The 11,836-nt window shown below is 36.7% G+C and overlaps 1 protein-coding gene across 1 annotated transcript in view; it reads left to right on the top strand.

The window, feature by feature from the left end:
- The first annotated feature begins 3,484 nt into the window (after positions 1–3,484).
- Positions 3,485–11,836, top strand: part of ifnlr1 (interferon lambda receptor 1) — a 42,471-nt gene continuing 34,119 nt past the window's right edge. Inside the window, exon 1 of the mRNA XM_051865344.1 lies at positions 3,485–3,653. The gene's annotated coding sequence lies outside the window, so the exon portion shown is untranslated. The remainder of the gene's footprint in view (positions 3,654–11,836) is intronic.

The raw sequence follows: 11,836 nt of genomic DNA, 5'->3' as shown, positions 1-11,836 counted from the left end.
TCTGGTACGAGAGTCATTTTCTGAGGAGGATGCTAATTTCTCAAACCAAGAGCGCTGTGACCTTACGGTCATGCTGTAGGAGGAATATATTTAAAATGAGCCATATTTGATGAGTCATCAGTTCATACTGATGTTGTCTTGTAGAGGACATGCAGTTCTACACTCAAAAACTACATGTTTCGCACTCAAGTTATGTCAGAGCATCGATCTTCACTGCATCTCGTATCTCATGCAGGTCATGAGTGTTGGATTGTGGGGCGTCTGAAGTGTGGAGGCTCCGATGAGCTGGTTTGACCTGGGCCACCTATTTAGATCACCCAATTAATATTCATGAGCAATGCCTTTATCATAGTAGGATTCATAAATTCAGATTCTAGACCTGTATGGCCTTGAAGACTTATAGACTTTCTTTTTGTTTGTTTTTTTGTTTGACACACTGTTTTTTGAACTCGCTGAAACACCTCCATTGTAGTCTTGAGTTTTCGGTAACACTTTATTTTAGGGTCTTTTAACTAGTTGCTTATTAGCATGCATATTACTAGAATATTGGCTATTTATTAGTACTTATTAAGCACATATTGATACCTCATTCTGCATGACCTTATTCTACATTCTTAATCCTACCCAATACCTAAACTTAACAACTACCTTACTAACTATTAATAAGCAGTAAATTAGGAGTTTATTGAGGGAAAAGTCATAGTTAATAGTTTATATGTGTTCCCTATACTAAAGTGTTACCGAGTTTTCTTCTGAGAACGAACACCTCACAATATTCCTCATTTAAATAATCCCCGGCCACGGCATGCATATGCAAAATAAAGGGGTGGGGCCTGGTTGAGTTAGTTAGTAGTTTGTTGAAACTCATGGTTAAGGTAATGGGTGGGACATTTCCCAAACACACTTGAAGCACTTGACCATGACCAATCACAACACACTGGTGCAGCCGACCAATCAGAGCACACTGTGCTTTTCGGAAGGAGGGGCTTCATAGAGACAGGAACTAAACAGAGCGTTACTGACAGACTGGGAAGAGAGGAGCTGGGCTGCTTTTTTGAACATTTAAGCATGAAAACATGTTCTAGTAGAGCCCAAAAACAAAATCAAGACTTTGTAAAAGGGCATAATAGGTCCTCTTTAACATTATGAGTAGCTTGTAGCTTTAAAAACTTGGAAATCATAGTAGCTTCCCACTGGTTTGTTTGGGCATTAAATGTCTTGTGCATTATAAACTGAACCTTCTTGTTTTTGTTAGCATTGTCCTTGAGCCTTTGTAAGAAATGTTTTTTACTTTTGTACTGCAAACATCAATCCAATATGATGCTATTTAAAGGCCGGAACACACCAAGCCGACGGTCGGCCGTCGGGCAGTTTTTGTTCGTCGACTGACTAAGTTTTCTCAGTGTGTTCCACACCGTCGGCTAAAGTTGGTCCTTGTCGGCTTTTTTTTGGCCGATTCGAAATGTTGAATCGGCGTCGGAGCTCGCCGGTCCGTCGGCTACTGCCACCTGCTGGTACGGAAATGCATTTCATCTTGCGCAGGCGCAGAATGACGTGCTACTTGGCCGTCGGGTGTCGAGCGTCGGTTTGGTGTGTCAAGGAAACTTTGGACACAGACACTGCCGACGTGAGCCAACCCCGCAGTCGGCTTTCGTCGCCACTAGTTCGTCGGCGTCGGCTTGGTGTGTTCCCGCCTTAAGGCAAGACATCACAGGTGAATAGAATAAAAATTGTATCTAACAGATATCACCATGCTTTCCCCAGTTGATTAATCACAGTATGTTAAGACAATTGTTTTATATTGCAAGTTTTCTGAAATTAAATGCTTAAAAGCTATTCTCTAAATAAATATGCACTAATTTGCAAAAATCCCCAGAACAGAAATCTGAACAATGGATAAAGCCATGCAGGTTCAAAATCACTCCATAAATCAGAAAATACTGTCAACAGTCAGAAAGAAAATTTAGGAATAAAATCAGGTGAATCTTATATGAACAAACCCCTCTTTAAAAGAATATTGATATGAATAAAACTGTAAAGTTTGGTGTATGTAAAGCTGCTGAAGTGGAGATTTCTGACTCACCTTCTTTAAAGATACGTGTGTATTTTGAATGTTTTATTTCCACTAGTCTGAAAGATGTTATGGAAACAAAATAGACCAAAATCTCAAAATTCACCAATGGTATTTTTCTGTTGTGTCTTGCCTTAAGAGATACAGGTATAGCTGTGTAGAGATTGCATGGCTTGTCTAATATTTGTGATTGTAAATATGTTATCAAAGGTTGGGAATTTACCAGTCAGGAGGGATTGTTGATTTACAATCCATTAATGTGGTGAAACATTTCAAGGACAGTGCCTATTATTTTGTGCCTAAAAGCTTTACCCTAGTGTTTTATCACTTTACAAAATTGATAAAAGAGCTGGCACATCTTTTCCACTTCATTTTCTGTTTCATAAAGCCACTCAGAAAGTTTCCAGACAGTGATTCTGAGCTGTCAAGGTCCGAAAAGGACGAAAACAAACCATTAAAGCATGATCAAAGTAGAGTGATCATTAATGACCAAGGCTATTGTACGATTGCTTTGTGTGAGAAACAGAACGAGATTTAAATCATCATTCACTGAAAATTCTTGTTATTCAGTGAAATCTTCAGTCAGTGTAATAATTAAATGCTGCCTAATTTTAAATACTCATTTAAAAGACGCACGGTTGATGCAACCAGCCGTGATGATTGACAGCGGCGATAAAAATCAGCGATGTTAGCGATCGTCATCGGCGTACACAAATCTGGCCATTTTTCTAAAACAGCTTCAGCAACCCATTTATTCAGCCTTTGAGTTGAAAGCTTGTCAAAATAACGCTGATTTATGGAGGCAACATTCATATCCTGCCACATCTCAGCAGATGCGTTGGACACAATGCATAATTCATGTGAATGCCAAAAAACTGCTCTCAATTCAAGCTTTGTGAACATCTCTAGTTTGTGTCAATGTGTACTTCAGGTCTACTGATTGAGGAAAGTCTGGTGTGAGAATAGTTTTTCTCAGGGGAATTATGTTACTTGATGTACCTGCTGCTCTAAACAGAATGAGAAATATGAGGAGTGAAACCTGAAACTTGAGGTCAGTGTGAGACTCACTTTGGAATGAATGTAATTGGCAAACAAACTCATTGTGTGATTGGCCTAAAATTCAGTAACACTGCAATGACATTGTTCTGCTATTCTTGATAACCAGGGTGGAGCTTTGAAAAATGTAACATGGTATGAAGGATTGTTTTTCAAAGCCTGACCTTACCGTGTTTGTGCAGCTCAGGGTTTGTTCCAATCCACATAACACTAACTTCTGCAATCAAACATAGACGTTTTTATCAATTTTATCATTTTTACCAAAGAAATTTAAGATTTAAGTCCCAATATATCTCTCATTGACTTCGAAATGAAACCCACAGTTATAAACCCATTGTAATACTTGCATATACACCAATCAGGCATAACATTATGACCACCTTCCTAATATTGTGTTGGTCCCCCTTTTGCTGCCAAAACAGCCCTGACCCGTCGAGGCATGGACTCCACTAGACCCCTGAAGGTGTGCTGTGGTATCTGCACCAAGATGTTAGCAGCAGATCCTTTAAGTCCTGTAAGTTGCGAGGTGGAGCCTCCATGGATCGGACTTGTTTGTTCAGCACATGCCACAGATGCTCGATTGGATTGAGATTTGGGGAATTTGGAGGCCAAGTCAACACTTCAAACTCGTTGTTGTGCTCCTCAAACCATTCCTGAACCATTTTTGCTTTGTGGCAGGACGCATTATCCTGCTGAAAGAGGCCACAGATACCAGGGAATACCGTTTCCATGAAAGGGTGTACATGGTCTGCAACAATGCTTAGGTAGGTGGTACGTGTCAAAGTAACATCCACATGGATTGCAGGACCCAAGGTTTCCCAGCAGAACATTGCCCAAAGGATCACACTGCCTCTGCCGGCTTGCCTTCTTCCCATAATTCATCCTGGTGCCATGTGTTCCCCAGGTAAGCGACGCACACGCACCCGGCCATCCACGTGATGTAAAAGAAAACATGATTCATCAGACCAGGCCACCTTCTTCCATTGCTCCGTGGTCCAGTTCTGATGCTCACGTGCCCACTGTTGGCTCTTTCGGCGGTGGACAGAGGTCAGCATGGGCACCCTGACTGGTCTGTGGCTATGCAGCCCCATACGCAACAAACTGTGATGCACTGTGTATTCTGACACCTTTCTATCAGAACCAGCATTAACTTCTTGAGCAATTTGAGCAACAGCAAAAACTGTTTTCAACATTGATAATAATCAGAAATGTTTCTTGAGCAGCAAATCAGCATATTAGAATGATTTCTGAAGGATCATGTGACACTGAAGATGAGTAATGATGCTGAAAATTCAGTTTTGATCACAGAAATAAATTTCATTTTAAATTTTGTCCACATAGAAAACAGTTATTTTAAATAGAAATAATATTTCATGATATTACTGTTTATGCTGTATTTCTGATCAAATAAATGCAGTTTTGGTGAGCAGAAGAGACTTCTTTAAAACATAAAAAAATCATACTGAACCTAAAATTTTGAACGGTAGTGCATGTTTGCGGATGGTCTTTTTTCCTTACTTCTGTTTAATTACTGAATTATGATCAGTCTTCCTTGCATATATTTAAACCATCTATAGAATGGTGAGCTGAAAACAAGACGTGTGTTGAGCATCATGACAACAGCATTTCATTCACACAGAAACTAAAAACTCAACATCATCCTTTAGCTGCCCTGCAAACACTGCTGTTTCCTTCAGGAAATACAAATTTAATTGCACATAATATAATGTGACTGTGATATATACTTCACTTTCACTGAGAGAAATCTCAGAGATGCAGTCTGCCTTATAACATTAGCAGTAATATAGATAAATGAGCTGATTGCAGTGTCGACACGGAGCAGAAAACTCTTTCTCAAAATTAAAAATTTTCCTATTTGTATCCATGACATTTCCTTGATAGCGAATAGTATGGAATATTTTATCTGTTGTGTTTTTTTCATTATTCTTGAATTTATTGTGATATGAGGATTTTATAGGGCAGTTTCCACAACACTGCAGTGTAATCAATACAAATCAATACATATTAAATGTCTGCACTAATCTTTCTTATTATTGCTGACTAATGAGTAGTACTGCCTACAATATAATAAACATGCTTCATCGATCAGCACTTTTTACTTTTAATCCTTAAGAACATTAAAAATCAATTACTGTTGTACTTTTACTCAAGTAATATTGAAAGTGAGTACTTGTACTTTTACAAGTAATATTTTATTATCTGTACTTTTACTCAAGTACTTGATTGGTGTACTTCATCCACCACTAAACACAACACATTTTAAATAGTTAGTTTACCCAAAAATGGAAATTTTGCCATTTACTCATTTTAGCACAGAGACTTTGAAAACATGAACGCAGTGTTCGTGACGTCACCCGTAGGTTTCTGAAGAGCATTTTTGAAGCCCAAAGTGGGCGGAGCCAGAAGAAGAGGAAGTGCCATCTTGGCACTGCCGGATTACCGTAAATGGGCAAAGAGGCGGGACGTGGGTGGAGCTGAGGTGCCTGGTTGCTGAAACCACGCCTGCCTAGCTCGACGTGATCAAGTTAGCTCAGGCTAAGGAGCTATCTATCTTAGATACTATTTAAAATATTAATAAAGATAACAAATTATACATCATTTGAAAGTTCTAAGGGTTTACTGTCAATCTACGGTGTCTGTTTTACGATGTAGATGCACCAGAAACAGTAATATTGTAATTTGTGTCGGGTGTGCAAATGACAACACGCAAAATTGTAATGAAATAGTGATCGCGAGATGAATCCAATCCGTCACACTTGGGTGAAATGTCCATGAAAAACATCCAACAGCACTTTTTGTCCACAAAAGCGTTAAATCCATGAAATATTGATATATTGTCCATTGTTTGTGTCATATTTCTTCTGAATGATCTGCTCTCTATCATCGTTCTTCAAGAAATTATGCAATCAGAGCTCGGTTTATGTTGTAAAACTGTATATGATCGTATACATTAGACTCTCACAAACAAATGGACCCCCCTCCAAAGTATATTCTTTAAAATAGTGCAGCAGTTTTAGTTTTAATATCCAAGCAGTGATGTCGTATTTTGTGGTGTCGTGAGAGGCATATTCTCCAGCCATTGTCATTGTAGTAAATCTGACGAACAAAACTTTTAGCAAATGCCAAGACGATCCAACAATGCGATGTGTTCTGTTTATCTTCCGATGCCAAGTTCAGCGGCTGGAGGTGACGTGACGGCTAACAGAAAGCAGACAAACGGCTAGTAGTGACAGCAGCGGTAATCCACCTGTCACTCAAGTGGCCACGCCCTTAATTATGCAGAACTTTAAGGCTTAATATAATTTAAACGGATGAGTTATAAAAAAATTCACCCCCCTCACAGTTGTCATGATGGGCAAAATTAGCTGTATAGACCAAAACCACTTTTTGTACCAGGCTGTAAACATATTTTTTTCTGTTGTAAAGTTGGGCATTTTAACATGGGGGTCTATGGGATTGACTCCCTTTTGTAGCCTGTCTCTAGCGGCCAGTCGATGAATTGCATGTTCCGTGTTGGTTTCAAGAGAGAGAATGGAAGGTTGCTGCTTAGAACTATCCCTTTCAGTTTATTGCAAATATTCAGATGTACCATATACAAATATATAAGTATTTTGAGGGGATTCACTCCTGCGTTTGAATGCAGAAGTCACTCTGCAGTGTGTCTGTCTGAAACGCCGCATATGCTTGTGATTAATTAATTTGCTGAGGGGAACTATGGGTATCTTTCCCAGCTCGTTTATACATGTGTATTCGAGTTGCAGCACACAGAAGATAAAGTGCATCTGTGAGTGATCAAGATCTCTTTGTTTCCCCACAAGAAGGTTTCAGAAAGCTGCAGTCTTTTGTTACAAATGGCAACCCCAAAGCAATCTTTCATCCTCAGATGAACTCTCGCTGCCTTTACTTCCTTTATGTGTTCAGAGAGTTTCTGCTCAGCTCTATGAATTTCAAAGACATACCACCAAGCACAAAAGTGAAAAGATGAGGACGGCAAAGGTTACAGAATAGATTCCAGTGAATCGGTTCTCTCATTTCTTGGCGCCTATGCTAGGCTGCTCTCTGCTGAGGTTAGCAAATCTGAGAGAAGCTATCAGTGAAGTGAATGAAGTTACAGTTGAGCTACAATCAGTGCGAAGAACACATTAAAGGGCTGTAGGTAGGCAACAAAAGATGGTGTTTTTGAAAGAGTCTGTGGCTCCAAAACCTAGTGCACTTTGTGTCTACTGCCTACGTAGACAGCTACCTTATAAGGAATTGAACTGGAAATGAATTTTGAACACTATATAGACAGCAACTCTGTAAAAATAGCACTCATACGAGAGGCTTGACTTCTATATGCTATATATGCCCTATATACATAGCACACACAAATACTGGTTAAAATAGTCAATTTTTCAATTAAAATATAAAAAAATTAAATTCTAATTTTGAATTAATTGATATGACTACTCTGGTCACCATCCATTTTCATTTAATGAAAGCACAACATGAACATTCCACTAAACATCTTCTTTTATCTTCCACAGAAGAAAGCAAGTCATACAGATTTGTATGGAAGCTTGTTTCTGCCATGAAATAAAAAATAAAAAAGGTGATTACAACTTTTTATCACAGAATTCTGACTTTTTTTCTTGCAATTGCGAGTTTATATCTCACAGTTTTGACTTTTTTTATTCAGAATTGCGAGATATAAAGTCAGAACTGGGAGATATAAAGTCAGAACTGGGAGTTATAAAGTCAGAATTGCGAGTTATAAAGTCAGAATTGAGAGTTATAAAGTCAGAATTGAGAGTTATAAAGTCAGAATTGAGAGTTATAAAGTCAGAATTGCGTAATATAAAGTCGAGATATATATTGCATGATATAAAATCAGAATTGCGAGTTATAAAGTCAGAATTGCGAGTTATAAAGTCAGAATTGAGAGTTATAAAGTCAGAATTGAGAGTTATAAAGTCAGAATTGCGTAATATAAAGTCGAGATATATATTGCATGATATAAAATCAGAATTGCGAGTTATAAAGTAAGAATTGCGAGATATAAAGTCGAGATATATATTGCGAGATTTAAAGTCAGAACTGGGAGATATAAAGTCAGAATTGCGAGTTATAAAGTCAGAATTGAGAGTTATAAAGTCAGAATTGCGTAATATAAAGTCGAGATATATATTGCATGATATAAAATCAGAATTGCGAGTTATAAAGTCAGAATTGCGAGTTATAAAGTCAGAATTGAGAGTTATAAAGTCAGAATTGCGTAATATAAAGTCGAGATATATATTGCATGATATAAAATCAGAATTGCGAGTTATAAAGTAAGAATTGCGAGATATAAAGTCAGAACTGGGAGATATAAAGTCAGAATTGCGAGTTATAAAGTCAGAATTGAGAGTTATAAAGTCAGAATTGCGTAATATAAAGTCGAGATATATATTGCATGATATAAAATCAGAATTGCGAGTTATAAAGTAAGAATTGCGAGATATAAAGTCGAGATATATATTGCGAGATTTAAAGTCAGAACTGGGAGATATAAAGTCAGAATTGCGAGTTATAAAGTCAGAATTGAGAGTTATAAAGTCAGAATTGAGAGTTATAAAGTCAGAATTGCGAGATATAAAGTCAGAATTGTGTAATATAAAGTCGAGATATATATTGCATGATATAAAATCAGAATTGCGAGTTATAAAGTAAGAATTGCGAGATATAAAGTCGAGATATATATTGCGAGATATAAAATTAGAATTGCGAGATATAAAGTCAGAATTGCGAGTTATAAAGTCAGAATTGAGAGTTATAAAGTCAGAATTGCGTGATATAAAGTCAGAATTGCGTGATATAAAATCAGAATTGCATTATATAAAGTCAGAATTGTGAGATATAAACTCGCAATTGTGTGTTATAATGTACAATTGTGAGGGAAAAAAGACTGACGTATTTTTAAAAAAAAAATTTAAAAAGGTAATTGTGACTTTTTTCTCACAATTCTGACTTTATATCTCACAATTCTGAGAAAAAAAGTCAGAATGAAATTGATTAAAAACTCGCAATTGCGAGAGATAAAAGTTGCAATTACCTTTTTTATTTTTTTTTAAACAGTGAGCACAAGAACACCTTTAAGAAGGGACAGGAAAAATTGGGTAGGCTACATAGCAATATAGCAGGTGAATATGTATATGATGTATATTACACTGTTATGATGAGCTATATGATGTTCAAAGCGTTTCTAAGGATACTGATTTTCAGAAGATAGATTGACAGATCATTTATTTGTCCTCCAAGAGGAAATTCATCTTCACAATGGGTACGTATGTAACACCCACACAACAGCACAATACATATAAACATATCACAATACGATCAAAGCAATCACAAGACATAAAAAAAGCATGAAATGAAGGCTGATTTCCTAAGTGTTTAAGGCCTGTATAGCTACAAGTACAAAACTCCTACTGTAGTTGACCTTTCTGCACATAGGTAATCTATACCTAGAAGGAAGGGGAATGAAATACTGAAGGAGTGGATGGTCTGGATCATTTAGGATTACATATGCTTTCCGAATCGTAGCTGAAGTAATGCAATCTGATAAGTTAGGGGTAGGAATACCAATAATTTTACTAGCCAAATGAGTTATCTTTAAAAGTTTGTCCTTGTTAGTAACTAGAAGGTGAGCACAAGAAAAAACAGCTGTCTGACTCTTGAGATGGTGAATGGGAACATGGTTAGTGTAACATTATCAACACATTATTAGCTGTTTAAAAGTCAAGCCAAAGGCTAATCACATCAATTACTGTCATATGTCTGATGTTGTAGAGAACAATACATAAATGCCATTCTGATACATCAACTTGTTGACGTGCCTGTATGAGTCACTCTTCCTCTTCTTCTGAATCAGTTTCTGGTTTAAACATAGGCAGCTGAATTAAACCAGTATTTCCACTTGCCATTGTGATGTGTTTACTACAGTAAAGTTGACCAAATAGATCAGGTAATCCGAGCTGGTGTGAGTGAGTGGAGGCGGAGACTAATTTGCATATTCATGGTTCCGTGTATACTAAATGAAGCAAGGGTGTAGAGTTACATTCAAGCTATTTTAAGGCATGAATAAATCATTTTTATAGGAAAAAAACATTTAAATATGTCATTTTGATTACCAAAGGTGAGTTTTAAGGGACTTTAATAAATAATAAAAAATTTACTTATGGACCACTGGTGTCATTTAACATATTGTGGTTAAAAAATGAACCACAATATGAATGTGAAAAAAATGAATGTGAAAAAATGAATTTTGAACACTATGTAGACAGCAACTCTGTAAAAATAGCACTTATACGAGAGGCTTGACTTCTATACGCTATATATGACATACATAGCATACACAAATACTGGTTAAAATTTTTCAATTAAAATATAAAAAAATTTTATTATAATTTTGAATTAATTGATATGACTACTGCTTTGGTCACCATCCATTTTCATTTAATGAAAGCACAACATGAACATTCCACTAAACGTCTTATTTTATCTTCCACAGAAGAAAGCAAGTCATACAGATTTAGATTGACATAACGGTGAGTTAATAATGACAGAATTATTATTTTTGGCTTAAACACTCCTTTAATGTACTTATTGAACATTGTTGTCTTTTAACACATTGCTGTTTAAAAACAATAAGCCACTCAAGGCTTTGTGTTAAAGTGATTTTACCCAAATTAAAGTGTGTTGTTATACACAATGTGAAGCAGATTACTGTAACAGCCTCAAGTGGCCTATTCTTTTATTAATGCAAATGTCTCAGTTTGTGCTGTGTGTACACCAGAGGCATTTTTGGACCATGCAAAGGGACGTTCACCTGCTAGTGTGTGTACATTACAAACACCCGCTGTTTTCCCAGAGTCATCTCACACTAGCTTAGGTAATTAGACCGGACAGACACGTATGTGACCGGCATGTCTTCAGTCTTCCATATTCTTGCCACCTGTGTCTTGTCATTTAGGTTTAAATCGAGCAGGACTTATTATAGAAGCATTATAGAAATAGAAACCCGCTGTTTTTTTTGACAGGATAGTGCTATTAGCTCTAGAGTGTTGACATGGGTTGGGCTCACTGATTTCAGTAAACATTTGTTCCTATGTTCTAGAGCTATTTAAAAGCTTAATGCCTCAGAATATCCCATAATACTAGGTGTTTATATTAGCATGATGGACTGCACATGGGGTTAATTGTGTTTGTACAATGTCCTGCCCTTTTTCGCCCCATTACTCTTAAAGATATTATGTTCAGAGAGAAACACTGTTAGCATACTAATACACTAATACACAGTGCGCACCACAGTTTCAGCACAAACCTTTTGGGTTTACTTATGTAGTCATTGGGGTTAGTATACTAAAACTAAAACCATTTAAAAAAAAAAAAAACATTTTGGTAACACTTTAGTTTATGGCCCAATTCTTATGAACTAGTTGTTTATTAGCATGCATATTACTAGGATACTGGCTGTTTATTTGTTCTAATAAAGCTCATATTAATGCCTTATTCTGCATGACCATATTCTACATCCCTTAATCCTACCCTAAACTTAACAACTACCTTACTAACTATTAATAAGCAGTAATTAGGAGTTTATTGAGGCAAAAGTCGTAGTTAATAGTGAGAATTGGACCCTAAACTAGAGTGTGAAGATATATTATT

The sequence above is a fragment of the Ctenopharyngodon idella genome, chromosome 16 (assembly GCF_019924925.1).
Source record: "Ctenopharyngodon idella isolate HZGC_01 chromosome 16, HZGC01, whole genome shotgun sequence".
NCBI classification, from domain to species: Eukaryota; Metazoa; Chordata; class Actinopteri; order Cypriniformes; family Xenocyprididae; genus Ctenopharyngodon; species Ctenopharyngodon idella.
This window is presented reverse-complemented; position numbering and strand designations above follow the sequence as displayed.